A 14,412-nucleotide genomic window follows, 5' to 3' on the forward strand; every position below is an offset into this window, starting at 1 on the left:
GTCTTGAAAAAAAAAAAAAAAAGGTACATTTACAGTCCATCTCTTCTACCATGTGGGTCCCAGGGATCAAACTCAGGTCATCAGCCTTCTGGGCAAGCATTTTTGCCTACAGAGCCACCTTTCTAGCCATACAATAGAATCTTAAGTCTTAATAATCTAAACCCATAGGGGCTGTCGAGATGGCTCAGCAGGTGAGAGCACTGACTGCTCTTCCGAAAGTCCTGAGTTCAGATTCCAGCAACCACATGGTGGCTCACAACCACATGGTGGCTCACAACCATCTGTAATGAGATCTGATGCCCTCTTCTGGTGCGTCTGAAGACAGCTACACTGCATTACACCGGAGCAAGTGGGCAGGAGCAAGCAGGCGGGAGTGAGCGGGGCTGGAGCAAGCAGAGGTCCTGAGTTCAATTCCCAGCAGCCACATGATGATGGCTCACGGCCATCTGTACAGCTACAGTGTACTCATACACATAAAATAAATAAATAAATAAATCTTTAAAAAAAAATCTAAGCCCATATAAATTATACTTCTACAATATAAATCTAAGTTATAATCCTGGCTCCTCCCTTCCCACAAGGTTCCCTTGCATCTCAGACAGCACATTACATCTACGTGAGTTTCAGTATTTGAATTATTCCCGATGATGAAATTTCACGATAATCCTTTTCTCGTGGATCTATAAACAGCAAAGCTAGTTCCAACTGTGCTGCGGCCTTGCACATTTGGAGGGATGAGTGGCTAAGAAAAACAAAGGTCCAGGCATGGAGCTCAGTTGATAGAAAGATTACCCCACACATAGGAAGCTCTGGGTTTGATCCCAGCATCATAGAAACTAGCTGTGATGGCACATGCGTGTGATCTGGGCACTTAGGTGCAAGCTGGAAGATCAGAAGTTGAAGGTCAGCCTCAGCTACCTAGTGAGCTCAAGGCCAGCCTGAGACACATGATACCAAAAAGAAGAAAGAAAAGAGAGGGGAGTGGGAAGAGACAAAGGGGGATTAAAGGCTGAGCCACTTGTGCGTCTAACGAAGGCTAGGAACCCATTGTGTCACAGGCTGTATAGAACATTCCAGAAGTACCATGTTGGGTGGTTGGCAACAGCGACCAGGTGGACCAGGGATGCCAAATCTAGGGATGAACGCCCTATAAATTGGTAGGGCAGGGCTGGAGAGATGGCTCAGAGGTTACAAGCACTTCCAGAGGTCCTGAGTTCAACTCCCAGCAACCACATGGTGGTCCATGACCATCTGTAATACATACAATTTCCTCTTCTTGTGTGTCTAAAGGCAGCTACACTGTACTTATATACATAAAATGAATAAATATATAAACAAAATTGGTAGGGCATCGCAGACTCCTTCAGATGTAGTAAGCCCAGGAGAGTCGAGGGAGAGAATAAGCCCTTTACAAACCCTAGGGTTTCCCAATCATGCTTTAGAGTAACCAGATGGAGGTTGTTAAGATAAATGAGAAAAGTAGTAAAACCTCAAACAAACTAGACACAGTGGCATATATCTAAAATCCAGCAGGAAGACTGGGAATTCAAGGTCACCTTTGGCTTGACAGTGAATTTGAAACCAACCTGGGCTACATAAAAAATAGTGTTGGAGGGTTTAAAAAAGAAAAAAAGTGTTGACATATTAGGCCGAAGGAGAAAAGGTTCGTTTTTGAATTGGTGGCAAAGGTGATGTAGGTGGGACTGGAAATACAGAGTCTCTGGAGCCAAGCTAAGAAGCTAAGAAGAACTATGAAGAAGAGACAGGGAAGCAGGCAGTGATGGCGCACACCTTTAGTCCCAGCATTCGGGAGGCAGAGGCAGAGGCAGGGAGATCTATCCCTATGAATTTGAGGTCAACCTGGCTACAGAGCGAGTTCCAGAACATTTAGTGCTACACAGAGAAACACTATCTTAAAAACAAATGGGGGAGGGGATAGAGAAAGACGGCGACGGGGAGGGGAAATTGTGGAGGCCGAGAGAAGAGGAGACAGGAAGATGGTCGCCTCTTCCCCAGAGCTGGATACGAATAAGGAGGGGCTCGGTGCTGACTCATTCATAGGTGCAGGCAGGAAGCGGAGAAGCAGAGGAAAATCTGGCATGGTGGCTTCTGACTGTTAGCTTCTAAGTAGGAATGAGGCTAATCTCTTGAGAGTGGGTAAGGAGCCAATATCCAAGATGCTTCATAGGAAACGGACGCTGGGGAGGCCACTGGGGGGCTGAAAGAGGGAGATGCCGCCCACTGGAGAGGGATGTTCTAGGCAACCCTACAGATCTGCATTCCTTACATTTCTTGTGACCGAATACCTAACAAAAGCCATCTAAAGGTGGATTGGGGGTGGGTGGGTCACAGTTTGGGGCTGCTGCCTAGCATGGTGGAGAGGCCATGCCAGTAAGTATGCTGGTCGCCGGGCAGTGATGGCATATGCCTTTAATCCTAGCACTTGGGAGGCAGAGACAGGCAGATTTCTGAGAACGAGGCCAGCCTGTTCTACGGAGCGAGTTCCAGGACAGCCAGGGATATACTGAGAAACCCTATCTTGAAAAACCAAAAAAAGAAAAAAAAAAAAGCATGGGGGAACAATGTGCCCCCAATCAGAAAGCAGAGAGTTGAAAGCTGCTGCTCAGCTCTCTGCAATTCAGCCTGTGGGGTCTTCCTACCTCTGGTAACTCAGTCAAGAAACCCCTCACGACATAACCAGACCTTTGTCTCTTAGGCGATCCTTCCTCTTATCAAATTGACAACCAATATTAACCATCACAGGCCTGGGGTTTGCATGAGCAGATCTGGGGGCTCCAGGCTGAAGAATTCGGGGTCAGTGACTCGAAGATACTGAATGTGGGGGAGAACTCAGAACAGTGGGGCTGAAAAGATGTGTCACTGGTTCTGTGTCACATGGTGAAAGAAGGGAACCCAACGAGCCCGGGCTGGGACGAACCAGACTTCCCGTTCCAACAAACACAGAGGAGGCTAGAAGGTCACAGGCAAGTTCGGAGCAGTGACAAGGTCAAGTGTGGCTACTGAAACAGAGCACTTCGTTAACTTCTCAGGGGACTGGAGTCCTCTAGGTGCCTCCGGCTCCTCTGTGGACACTCGCCTGAGGCCCAGAACAGTCCCCAACTATCTTTTCTGTCTCACCTCAGGAGAGCAACTGCCCATGGTGGAAGTTGGGTGGGGAAGAGCTACCTCCCAGCTCCCTGTCCTTCACAAAGGAAAACCTGTTACTAATCTCAGGAGGTCTGCCATCTGTCTCAAGAGATGAGCATTTGTTGGGGATTCTTTCTGAGGAGAGCCCTCAGACGATTGTAGAATCATCACCTGGAAGTCGGATAAGGATCACAAAAAGAATCCCTTTTTTTTTTTTTTTGACAGAATCTCTTGTCTCATCCAGCCTAGGCTGCTTTCAAACCTTCTACGTATCAGAAGATAACCTTGAACTTCTGGTCCTTCCTGTCTCCATGTCCCATGTTGCTGGGATTACAAACTGGTATGCTTGGCCTTAAAACAATTCTAACTCCAGAGTTGGGGGATGGGGTAAGGCTCAGAAGCACGGGGTACTTCCTCCATCTCTGTTTCTCTCCACCAGAACCAAACATCACCCTTCGCGTTGTGGCTGTGGGGAGAGTCAATAAGCCACTTAGTGATACCTGGATCCATATAAGTGCAGAGGCAAGTCGGGTATGTCCTGTTTGTCTTTAACTTTAAAATGATGGCTTATGCACCCCGATACAGCATAGATAGAAGCAGAAAATGTCGGCTCTTCACCAGGTCATTCAACGAAACTGGGAATAGAAATGGTGGCATCACTAGCCCCTGCCCCCAGGGGCCATTTAATCCCTCCTGGATTCAGAAAACAAAGACAGAGACCATCTTTGGGTGAGAACTGAGACAAAGAAAAAGTCTGGTACTGGTTTGGCCTGAAATGCCTAAAACTAATCGTGAGACAGAAGATCGTGTGTGAACACATGATTGGGGGTGTACATGCAGGAAGCACTCCTGAGGCTCAAGGGCTGGAGCAGGGGTAGGGCAGAGACACATGAGATGTGTCATTAGTGTGACTGTATTCCTGGATGCTTAGCTTCAGGGGGGCTGTCAGAGGAGCATCTCATCCAATTCAGAGGCATTTGAAGCATTTACTCACTGTCTCCTGCACTTAGAAGGGGGAAGGCTTAGCACAGGGGCCTCGACCCTGCTTGCAGGATGCCCAGGCAGAGAGTAGCTTTCAACATCTGCTAAGCCAGCGTCAGCAGAGAGCATGAGACTAGACGGAGAGGTCCCACATGCATACCTGAGGCAAGGTGTAGTCAGCTGTAGCTGCCAGGGTTATCATAGATCTGGACACTCCAACAGTATCTGAAAGGTATACAAGCGGAATCTGGCACTGATATCATTTGAAAAAAAAAAAAAAGAGAGAGAGACCTTTTGCTGACCCAGATTTAGAGGGGGTCAGGGAAAGGCTATCATCTGAAGTAAGGATGTGTGTGTATGTGTGTTTGTGTGTGTGTGTGTGTGTGCATGTTGCCTTTGTATGCACAAGTGAACTAGCAGCCATGGGGCTTTCAGAAAAACCATATACTGGAAATTCCAAAAATACCACCTCACAGAGGAGGAACCAAATCCACACCCTCATCTCCATCCAACCCCACGCCCAGCCCCATCCTGCTGGCCTGGTGGCCTCCACCACAGCAGGAAATGGCCTGAGTTGGCCTGAGTTTTTCTGTTATGAATATGATAGCAGCTTCTATTATCAGCCCAGATGGGAGAAAAACACCCATTTTCTTCCAACCTATTCACAATCGCTAACATCACTGCATTTCCCTGTGTGAGCTCCGAAGCATAGCTTCACGATTGCTATTGTTGACACTCTATAAATCTCCTCTTTATTTAGAATGTAACTGTAGCACAGTGAACAGCAAGATGGCATAAGGCAAAGAAGGACTCGGCGTGGCGCCAGATGCAACCGAAGCTCTCCACTTGCCCCTTGAGTTAGGGGGACTTAGCCTTTCTGAGTCTTAGATTTGTCATCTCTATAAAAAAGCCAATAGACATGGCCATTTCTCTGATAGTGGTTTTCTCTGTGGTCCTCTAGATGGTTAGCATAGTGGCTGGTCGACTCGGAGTTGACAGAGCAGACAGCACCGTTTGGGATCCTGCCTTGGTGTTTTCTATCACTGGGGTAGTTGCCATGTTGTGATGATAGTCAAGCAGCCCCCAGGATGCCCCTATGCGCCCTGAGGAGCAGAAGGCCACAGGAGTGCCTGCTGGACAACTGAATGGATGGACGAGCCACCTTGGAAACTGATCTTTTAGCTCCAATCAAGCTCTCAGACAAGTGCAGTCCTGGCTGTACTTTTAAAAACAAAATGTGTGTGTGTGTGTGTGTGTGTGTGTGTGTGTGTGTGTGTGTGTCTTCCTTGATCATTTCCTGCAATCCTTTATTTTTTTTTTAAGATTTATTTATTATTATAAATGAGTACACTGTAGCTGTCTTCAGACCACCAGAAGAGGGTGTCAGATTTCATTATGGGTGGTTGTGAGCTACCATGTGGTTGCTGGGATTTGAACTCACAACCTTCAGAAGAGCAGTCAGTGCTCTTACCCGCTGAGCCATCTCACCAGCCCTTCTGCAATCCTTATTTAAGTGTTTGAGACAGGGTCTCATATACTGTCCTGGCTGGCCTTGAACTCACTATGTAGACCAGGCTGGCCTTGAATGACCCACTGGCCTCTCTCTACCTTTGAGTGCTGGGATGAAAGGCATATAGCACCATTTCTGGCTTCTCACCTTATTTTTTTGTTTTTGTTTTTATTTTTGTTTTTTGAGACAGGGTTCCTCTGTGTAGCCCTGGCTGTCCCGGTACTCACTCTGTAGACCAGGCTGGGCTCGAACTCAGAAATTCACCTGCCTCTGCCTCCCAAGTGCTGGGATTACAGGCGTGCGCCACCACTGCCAGCTCTCACCTTATTTTGAGATAGATAATCTCTCTGAACCTGGAACTAAGTGATTGGCTAGACAGGCTGTCCAGGGAACTCGGGGGACCTGCCTGTGTCCTTCCCCCAGCTCCTTCCCCCAAACCTCAGTGCTAGACTTACAGATCCATGCTACCACACTCAGCTTTAATGTGTGTTCTAGAGATCTGAACTCCAGTCTTCATGTGTGTGCTGCCAGATGGGCCAGTGACACAGAGGGGACAGGGATTGAATCCAGAGCCTCACACAAGCCAGACAAACCCTCTATCAAATGAGCTACATCTCCAGTTCTGTTTATTGTCATTTTAAACCATTGAGCTTTGGGATCTTTCATGTACCAGCCGATAATTAATATACCATACGGCTAGCTTTAACCAATGGACTAAGGCAGAAGAGATATTTCAACACTTGACCTCACGAGGACCCAAGGTTTTACTTCTGGCTTACCACCAGCTCCGTGTTGTAAGAAGCTCACGCCAAAGGGAGAAATCTAAGAAGGAAGTTAAACGCTCCAGTTCCAGAGAGAATGCCCAGTGAGTCCCCAGCCAACCTCCAGCACCAATGCATGCACCATAGAGGTTTCCACTGGGCTGGACCCTGGATAAGTGCAGCTCTAGCTAACCTGGCATGAGACAGAAGACACAGCTGAACTCAGTCGACCCACAACCACCTGGGGAAAACGAAGATGGCCAGGGTTTCAAGAGCCTATTCCCCATCCTGTCCCCTCTTCCTTTTTCTGTGGGTCTTCACAGACCCCAGCAGCTGCTCCCTGGCAAGTGCTCCTGAGGTTTCCTACCACAAGGCTTTGAAACTTGGTTAGAAGTGGGCAGTTGAGGCCTTCCACCTTACAGGTGACAGCTGCTCGTTTTAGCCAGAGGGAACTGGAAGCAATCCCAACAGCTCTCTGGGACACACAGGCCAAGAGTGGAGCAGATGTTGTTTGCCATTTGTCTTAGTCGGGGTTACTCTTGCTGTGGCGAAACACACCATGGCCAAAGCTGAGGAGGGAAGGGTTCACTGTCCATCACCGGAGGAAGTCAGGATAGGAACTCAAGCAGGGCAGGAACCTGGAGCCAGGAGCTGACCATAGAGGGGTGCTGCTTACTGGCTTGCTCTTCATGGCTTGCTCACCCTGCTTTCTTATAGAACCCAGGACCACCAACCCAGGGATGGCTCCACCCACAATGGGCTGGGCCCTCTCCTATCAATCACTAATTGAGAAAATGTCCTACCTATAGCCAGATCTTATGGAGGGATTTTTCTCAGTTGAGGGTCCCTCTACTTCAATGACTCTAATGTGTGCCAGGTTGACATAAACTAGCCAGCACAGCATCAAAGGTCAAGCCCTGGAGTTACCTATTGGTTAGAAAATGACTGGCCGGTTACAGTAGCAGGATTCTGAGCTAAGTTTAACACAGGGTTGTGGTCTCTGTTTCTGGGAAGATCTCAGCAGCTGATTTATGAAGTTCCTCTGTTTACCAAAGAGCCTCCACTTAATCCTACTGGCAGAGCCTACAGCCATGGGTGAGGTGAGAGCCCTAGCATTCTCACTAAAACACTGAACTCATCAAAGTCAGGAAATCAAGAATCTATGGCTCCTGGTCACAAGTCCAGCTCACTGGCGGACTTGGCTTTCCTTCCCAATCCTGACTCTTGCTCCTATCCGTCTTGTCTCCGGCGTCACACTGAGCACTTGTAGAAGTAGCCCATTTAAGTTGCTATTGGCAACAGCCACTGACCCTTCCTGGCTCCATGCCATCATCTCTACACCATCATCATAAATAGTAAAGCCATATTTATTAAGCTAGGAAGGCCTGACTTCAGAGGCTATCCAGTTTCCAGAGGCTGCAGGGCATGATGTCACTTATTGATCTAGGCTAGGACGTGCCTGGGCCCTCCCAGGACACCACCTAGTGGGAAACACCAGTCTTTACTTTGGCTTTTTTTCTCCTTTAGCAAGGTCCTTGTTGTTATTGCTCTGTGTGTGTGTGTGTGTGTGTGTGTGTGTGTGTGTGTGTGTGTGTGTGTTTGAATGTCACACCTGTGGAGGTCAGAAGGTTCTGGGTTGTTTGACAAACGCCTCTATCTTTCAGCCAGCTCCCCACCCCCTTCCCTCCACCTTTCTTCTATTGTATTGCCTTGCTCTCACCTTTCAAAACCCACACTTCTGGAACAGTCCAACAATGAGGCAGCTCTCCTTGGCCTTTGTAAAATAAAGGCTGCTTTGATTCAGGAATCTCGAATAAAAGCCAATTACACCTCTAACCCTGCTCTTTGTAATTTTATCTCTTAATACATCCACTGGCACCTTCCAATTCATCCAGGACTCTCTGACTTGGCCTGGTCTCTCTTATTGTCTTCAGGCTGTGGTGGGACAGAGATACCCGGCCACACATTTCTGGTGGTCCTTTTTATGTAAGAGATCTAATGAGGCTGGTGGCCAGGAAGCCCAGGAGGATGATCGGCAGGGGCAGGCCATAAGTAATCCCTGAACGCCATCCCCACAGCCTGAACTGCAAGGCAGTGGTGCTCACCTATAATCCCAGCAGAGGCAGGAAGATCTCTGGATTTGAGGCCAGCCTGGTCTACAGAGTTCCAGGACAGCCAGGGCTACACAAAGAAACCCTGTCTCGAAAACAAAACACAGACAAAGAGGGTGATTTGATGATAGAGAGGATGGTGTGTCCTTTTCCTTTTCCTTCTCTCCTTCTGTCCACAATTGCTGTTTTAGCAATGTTTGGGCAACCCGAGGAAAAACTGAGTGTCAAACAAACAAACAAAACCTAAGAGAACTTGACATTCACAGAGATCCTACCTGTCCATGAGAAACAGGGAAAAGAACACCATGCTGGGATCAGTCCCGTTGCTTTGAAGGATGAGACAGCCAGGAGCCTGCGAGGTGTTACTCGAGGTTCTCATGGAGTTGAGTTTGAACTGCAGGAACCTTTCCAAGACCTAGCCACCAAACTCACGTGTCGGTGATGATTCTGTTTAATCTTGATGCTCATGAAGACCACCCAGAGAGACAACATGGGACCTTCTTCCTTTTCTCATTCTCTGGAGGTTAAACCTTTGTGTGAGTGCCCACCTCCTCCTACCATGACCCCTTCTCCTGCCACCCTCTAAGGATGAAATCAAACTTGTCACCTGGGTAATCGTTTCCTTTGGCCTTGGGTTGTAATTGAGAGTGGCCTAAATAGCTCTACTCCTCTCTCTCTCTCTCTCTCTCTCTCTCTCTCTCTCTCTCTTTTTGTTTTTTTTGTTTGTTTGTTTGTTTGGTTTTTTGAGACAGGGTTTCTCTGTGTAGCCCTGGCTATCCTGGAACTCACTCTGTAGACCAGGCTGGCCTCAAACTCAGAAATCCGCCTGCCTCTGCCTCCCAGGTGCTGGGATTAAAGGTGTGTGTGCTTCACCACTGCACAGCTAGCTCTGCTCCTCTCTTGCTGTGATCTCTGCATCTCCTTTGTGGCACTTGAGAGGGATTCAAGTCATTACTGGTGTGCCCAACGCAGGTCCTTGACTTCCAGAGGATCAGCGATCAGCTCTCGTCCTTCCCCAAGGCCAGGATGCCGTAGCCCCTATAAACACTTGTTACTGACAGAATGTTGCGCATTAGGAGATGCGCCCTCAGGAAGTGTGCTGGGGTCCAGGGGTCTTCCTACAGCTGTGTTCTCTTCAGTCAGAGCAGGGAAGAGCTATTAGCTACTCAGCTCGTTGGCACCACCCTGTGGTCAAACTAGGTAACTACTCTTTTCAGTTATAAAGCCCTGACTGGCATTGAATTTCAAGCAATTCTCTTGCCTCCACACTCCTGCCTCTGCCTCAAGAGTGCTGGGATTACAGGAATCTCCCTTTATACAGTTTGTTGGGTTTTTTTTGTTTGTTTGTAGACAAGGTCTCTCTGTAGCCCTGGCTGGAACTCACAATGCAGACCGGGCTGTGCAGAAACTTACAGAGATCTGCCTGCCTCTGCCTCCCCCTAAGTCTTGGGGTCAAAGGTGTGTGCCACCATACCCAGCATCAGTGGATAGCAACTATCCTTAGGGGAAAAAAAATCTATTGAAGAATTCAATTGCCAGGCAGTGGGGGTGCATGCCTTTAATTCCAGCACTTGGGAGGCAGAAGCAGGCAGATTTTCTGAGTTTGAGGCTAGCCTGGTCTATAGAGTGAGTTCCAGGACAGCCAGGGCTATACAGAGAAACCCTGTCTCAAAAACAAAAACAAAAACAAAAACAATAGTACACACCTCTACAAATATCATGAACATCACAGTGAGGCTACCAGTGCACCTTGATCCATGGTCCCAGGAGTATCCCAAAGACCTTATTGATCTCAGGTGAGGAACGTGTTACTGAGCATCCATCCTCCACCCCAACCCACCCCCGTGTGTGTGTGTGTGTGTGTGTGTGTGTGTGTGTGTGTGTGTGTGTCCCACTCTCTCTAAAACTAGTCTATGTCTCGTCTAAGAAGAGTCCAGCTGACCCAGTGTTTTAGGCCAGTGCTTCAAAATCCCAGCACCTGTCTGCCAGCATGTCACCTGAGAGAGGCGGCAGCCCAGGAGGAACACACACCTGGATTCTCCTTGGTAACTCCACCCTCTTGGGAATCGTCCTAGTCACATTTCTGTATGCAGCCCGAGACAGTCATGGTGCTTTAAAGTCACACAGCCATGCCAAGCTGAGAAGAGAAACCTGAGGTTCCCAGAAGCCATTGCTCTTGGGGGGGGGGCGGTACACCGCAGCCTGTTGGCGTAACTAGCCTGATGTTGCTACCTAGAAATTTTGACATAGGTATTCAGACAGACCTTGGTACGCTTTAATTGACAGAGGCTCAAGGGGCTTGGGGGCCGGGGAGTTCTCAGATGATGTCTGTGAGATGAAGAAAGCATCGTCAGTGCCTTGCACCACTGAAGTAAAAATTACCTACCGTTGTGTATCTGTATTTAGTCATCAGTATTTGTGGACCCTTCCCCCCACCCCTGTGGTGATTTGAATTTGCTTGGCCCATGGGAAGTGACACTATTAAGATGTGTGCCCTTATTGAAGGGGGTGTGGCCTTGTTAGAAGAAGCTTGTCAATGGGGAGGTGGGACTTTGAGGTCTCCAGTATATGCTCATGGTTGGCCAGTGTGACACAGTCTCCCCCTGGTGCCTGTGGAAGGCAGTCCTTTTGTGCTGCCTGCAGATCAATATGTGGAACTCTCAGCTCCTCCAGCACTATGTCTGCCTGCATGCGGCCGTGCTTTCTACGATGATAAAGTAGACTAAACCTCTGAAACCATAAGCCAGCATCAATTAAGTGTTTGCTTTTATAAGAGTTGCATTGGTCACAGTGTCTCTTCACTATGGGAATCAAACCCAGGTCCTCTGGAAGAGCAGCCAGTGCTCTTAACCATCGAGCCATCTCTCCAGCTCCTGGAGCTGTATCTTTTTAAAATTATGTAGATGTGGCTGATGCTACAGCTCAATGATAGGACATTTAGCTAAGATGTATAAGGGCCTGCTCTGAACCATTCCCTTTCCCGTCCCCATCTCTGTTATGGCTTAAACGTATGTATCATTTCCAAGGTCCCTTGCTCTTCAATGGAACAGTATCCAGCGGTGAGACCTTCAGGTGAGGTTGTCATGAGGCCCCATCCTGATGGGCAGGATTAGTGCCCTTACACAGGGTCACTGAGGCAGCTGCCTACAGGTCCTCCCCGTCGAACCTGCCTACTCTCCTAGGTTCTAACTCAAGAAGGCCTAAGCAGGCTCCCCTTAACACCCGCAAAGCCTCTCTCTGTCTGAAGTGCCTCCAGCCCATGCACTCCATGCTGACCTCCGTCCGTTCCTGAACATGCTAGCTTTCTTGAACCCCATCTCAAAAGGCATGGCTTCTTCCCTTCTTCAATCTCCCTCTTCCCAGCAGCTGCTGAGGTTTACAGCTGGCTGCCCCACCCCCACCCCCACCCCCGTTGTTTGCTCTCAAACTGTCCTCAAGGTAAGGGGGAAGAAGGGAAAAGAAAGTTCTGAGGGAGCTTATCTCTTTCGCCCCTTCAACTATGACTTGTTAAGGTTGCCACAATATGGTGTCCTCTGCCCCTCCCCTCTCCTTTTTTTTTTTTTTTTTTTTTTTTTTTTTTTTTTTTTTTTTTTTTTTTTTGCTGTTCTCAGAATTAAAACCAGGATCTTACATGTTAGACAGATACTCTACTGCTGAACTGCAGTGTCCCTAGCCCAAGGTGCCATCTCGCAAGAAGAAAGTAAGCCTTCATCAGACCCCAAGTCAAGAGCACTTGATTTCAAATTGCTAGACTTCCCAGAACAGAGTGACATCATCTGTCAGCACACCCTGCCCCACGCCCTGCACCCATATCCCCCACCCCCCCCACACACACACTTCCCTGGTCTAAACCATTTATTATGGCAGACAAGCAGTCCAAAACAGCACCCTGAGAAAAGCACCTATGGGTGTAGCTGAAATGCAGCATGCAAACCACCTCCTCACAATAGTCTAGGGCACCCAGGAGCAAGTCTCTCATCATGGACAACCTGTGCCTTCTTTCAAGGGAACTCAGGACTCAGGGGCCAGCCAGAAGTGAGACGTGGCAGAACTTCCTGCAGCAGGGAGAACCAAACTGGTCACTAAACTAAGGTCTGGGGGCTGAGGGTGGGAGTGGCCACACCACTGCCCTTAGCCTCTGTAACAGCTCTGCCTTAGTGCCTCTCTCTCTCTCTCTCTCTCTCTCTCTCTCTCAGACAGAAACTCCTGATTCCCCAGCTTCCACCTCAGGAGTGCTGGGATTGCAGGGCCTCGTTCATGCTAGGTAGGTATTTTGTTTTGTTCTGTTTTGATTTGTTTTTTTGAGACAGGGTTTCTCTATGTAGCCCTGGCTGTCCTGACACTCACTCTGTAGACCAGGCTGGCCTGGAACTCAGAAATCCGCCTGCCTCTGCCTCCCAAGTGCTGGGATTAAAGGCATGTGCCACCACTGCCCGGCACTAGGTAGGTGAACCATATTCCTAACCCCTGGATGTAGGCATAATTTCTTGTGCACAATGTGGAAGGTTTGCTTGTCAATATAAAGATGATTGGCCATAGAACTAAGGCAGAATTAGAGGGTGGGACATCCAGGAGAAGTGGGGGAAGAGGGAGAAAGAGATGGAGAGGGAGCGGGAGCAGGAGAGGATTCTGGGAGACAGGTATGGAAGCAGGAGGAAGGAGATTTACCACTCAGAGAAAGGAAGATGGTTGTATGTAACTGAGGCCCAGATAACCAACCAATCACGTGGCAGAACTTAGAATAGACTAATGGGATTGGGTTATGAGCTGGTCAGGGAACAATCCCAAGCATTTGGTCTAGGCTTTTATTCCTATGTAGGAAGTCCCTGAGTTCTTATTTCAGGAGGGGAAATCCCAAGATGATACCTTGATACTGTGTTTGTTTGTTTGTAGACGGGTTCTTTTCTTTTTTCTTTCTTTTTTTATTTTTTTATTTTTTTGGTTTTTCGAGACAGGGTTTCTCTGTATAGGCCTGGCTATGGAAGTCACTCTGTAGACCAGGCTAGCCTCAAACATACTTTCTTTTTTTTTTTTTTTTTTTTTTTTTTTTTTTTTTTTTTTTTTTTGAGACAGGGTTTCTCTGTATAGCCCTGGCTGTCCTGGAACTCACTCTGTAGACCAGGCTGGCCTGGAACTCAGAAATCCACCTGCCTCTGCCTCCCAAGTGCTGGGATTAAAGGCATGCGCCACCACTGCCCGGCTCAAACATACTTTCTAGCCTCTACTTCCTGGGTGCTAGGATATAAAGCATGTACCACCATATCCAGCATTTTGTTGTTGTTGTTTCTTGATTAAAGCCAACTAAATACAAGTGAATTCACTAGATGCCAGTGAGGGGGTGACCTTTGACTTTTCCCAAACTGAATGCCCTGTCCCCTAGCATTGTAGTAGGTATAATAAGAATGTCAGGCCGGGCGGATTTCTATGTTCCAGGCCAGTCTGGTCTACAGAGTGAGTTCCAGGACAGCCAGGGCTACACAGAGAAACCCTGTCTCAGAACCCACCCCCCCAAAAAAAGAATGTCACATATGGGGTTGTATCCCTGCTTTTAAAACTTTTAAACTGGGGGGCTGGCAAGATGGCTCAGTGGGTAAGAGCATTGACTGTTCTTCCGAAGGTCCTGAGTTCAGATCCCAGCAACCACATGGTGGCTCATAACCATCCGTGATGAGATCTGACACCCTCTGAAGACAGCTACAGTGTATTGGGCTGGAGCAAGCAGGGCTGTCCTGAATTCAATTCCTAGCAGCCACTTGATGGCAGCCATCTGTACAGCTACAGAGCTACAGTGTACTCATACACATTAAAAAAAAAAAAAGAAATCTTTAAAAAAAAAACCTTTAAACTGTTGGGTGTGGTGGCCCCTATAATCCCAGCACTCCAGAGGAAGAAGGTGGTAAGT

The sequence above is a fragment of the Mastomys coucha genome, unplaced genomic scaffold (genome assembly GCF_008632895.1).
Source record: "Mastomys coucha isolate ucsf_1 unplaced genomic scaffold, UCSF_Mcou_1 pScaffold5, whole genome shotgun sequence".
Lineage (NCBI taxonomy): Eukaryota > Metazoa > Chordata > Mammalia > Rodentia > Muridae > Mastomys > Mastomys coucha.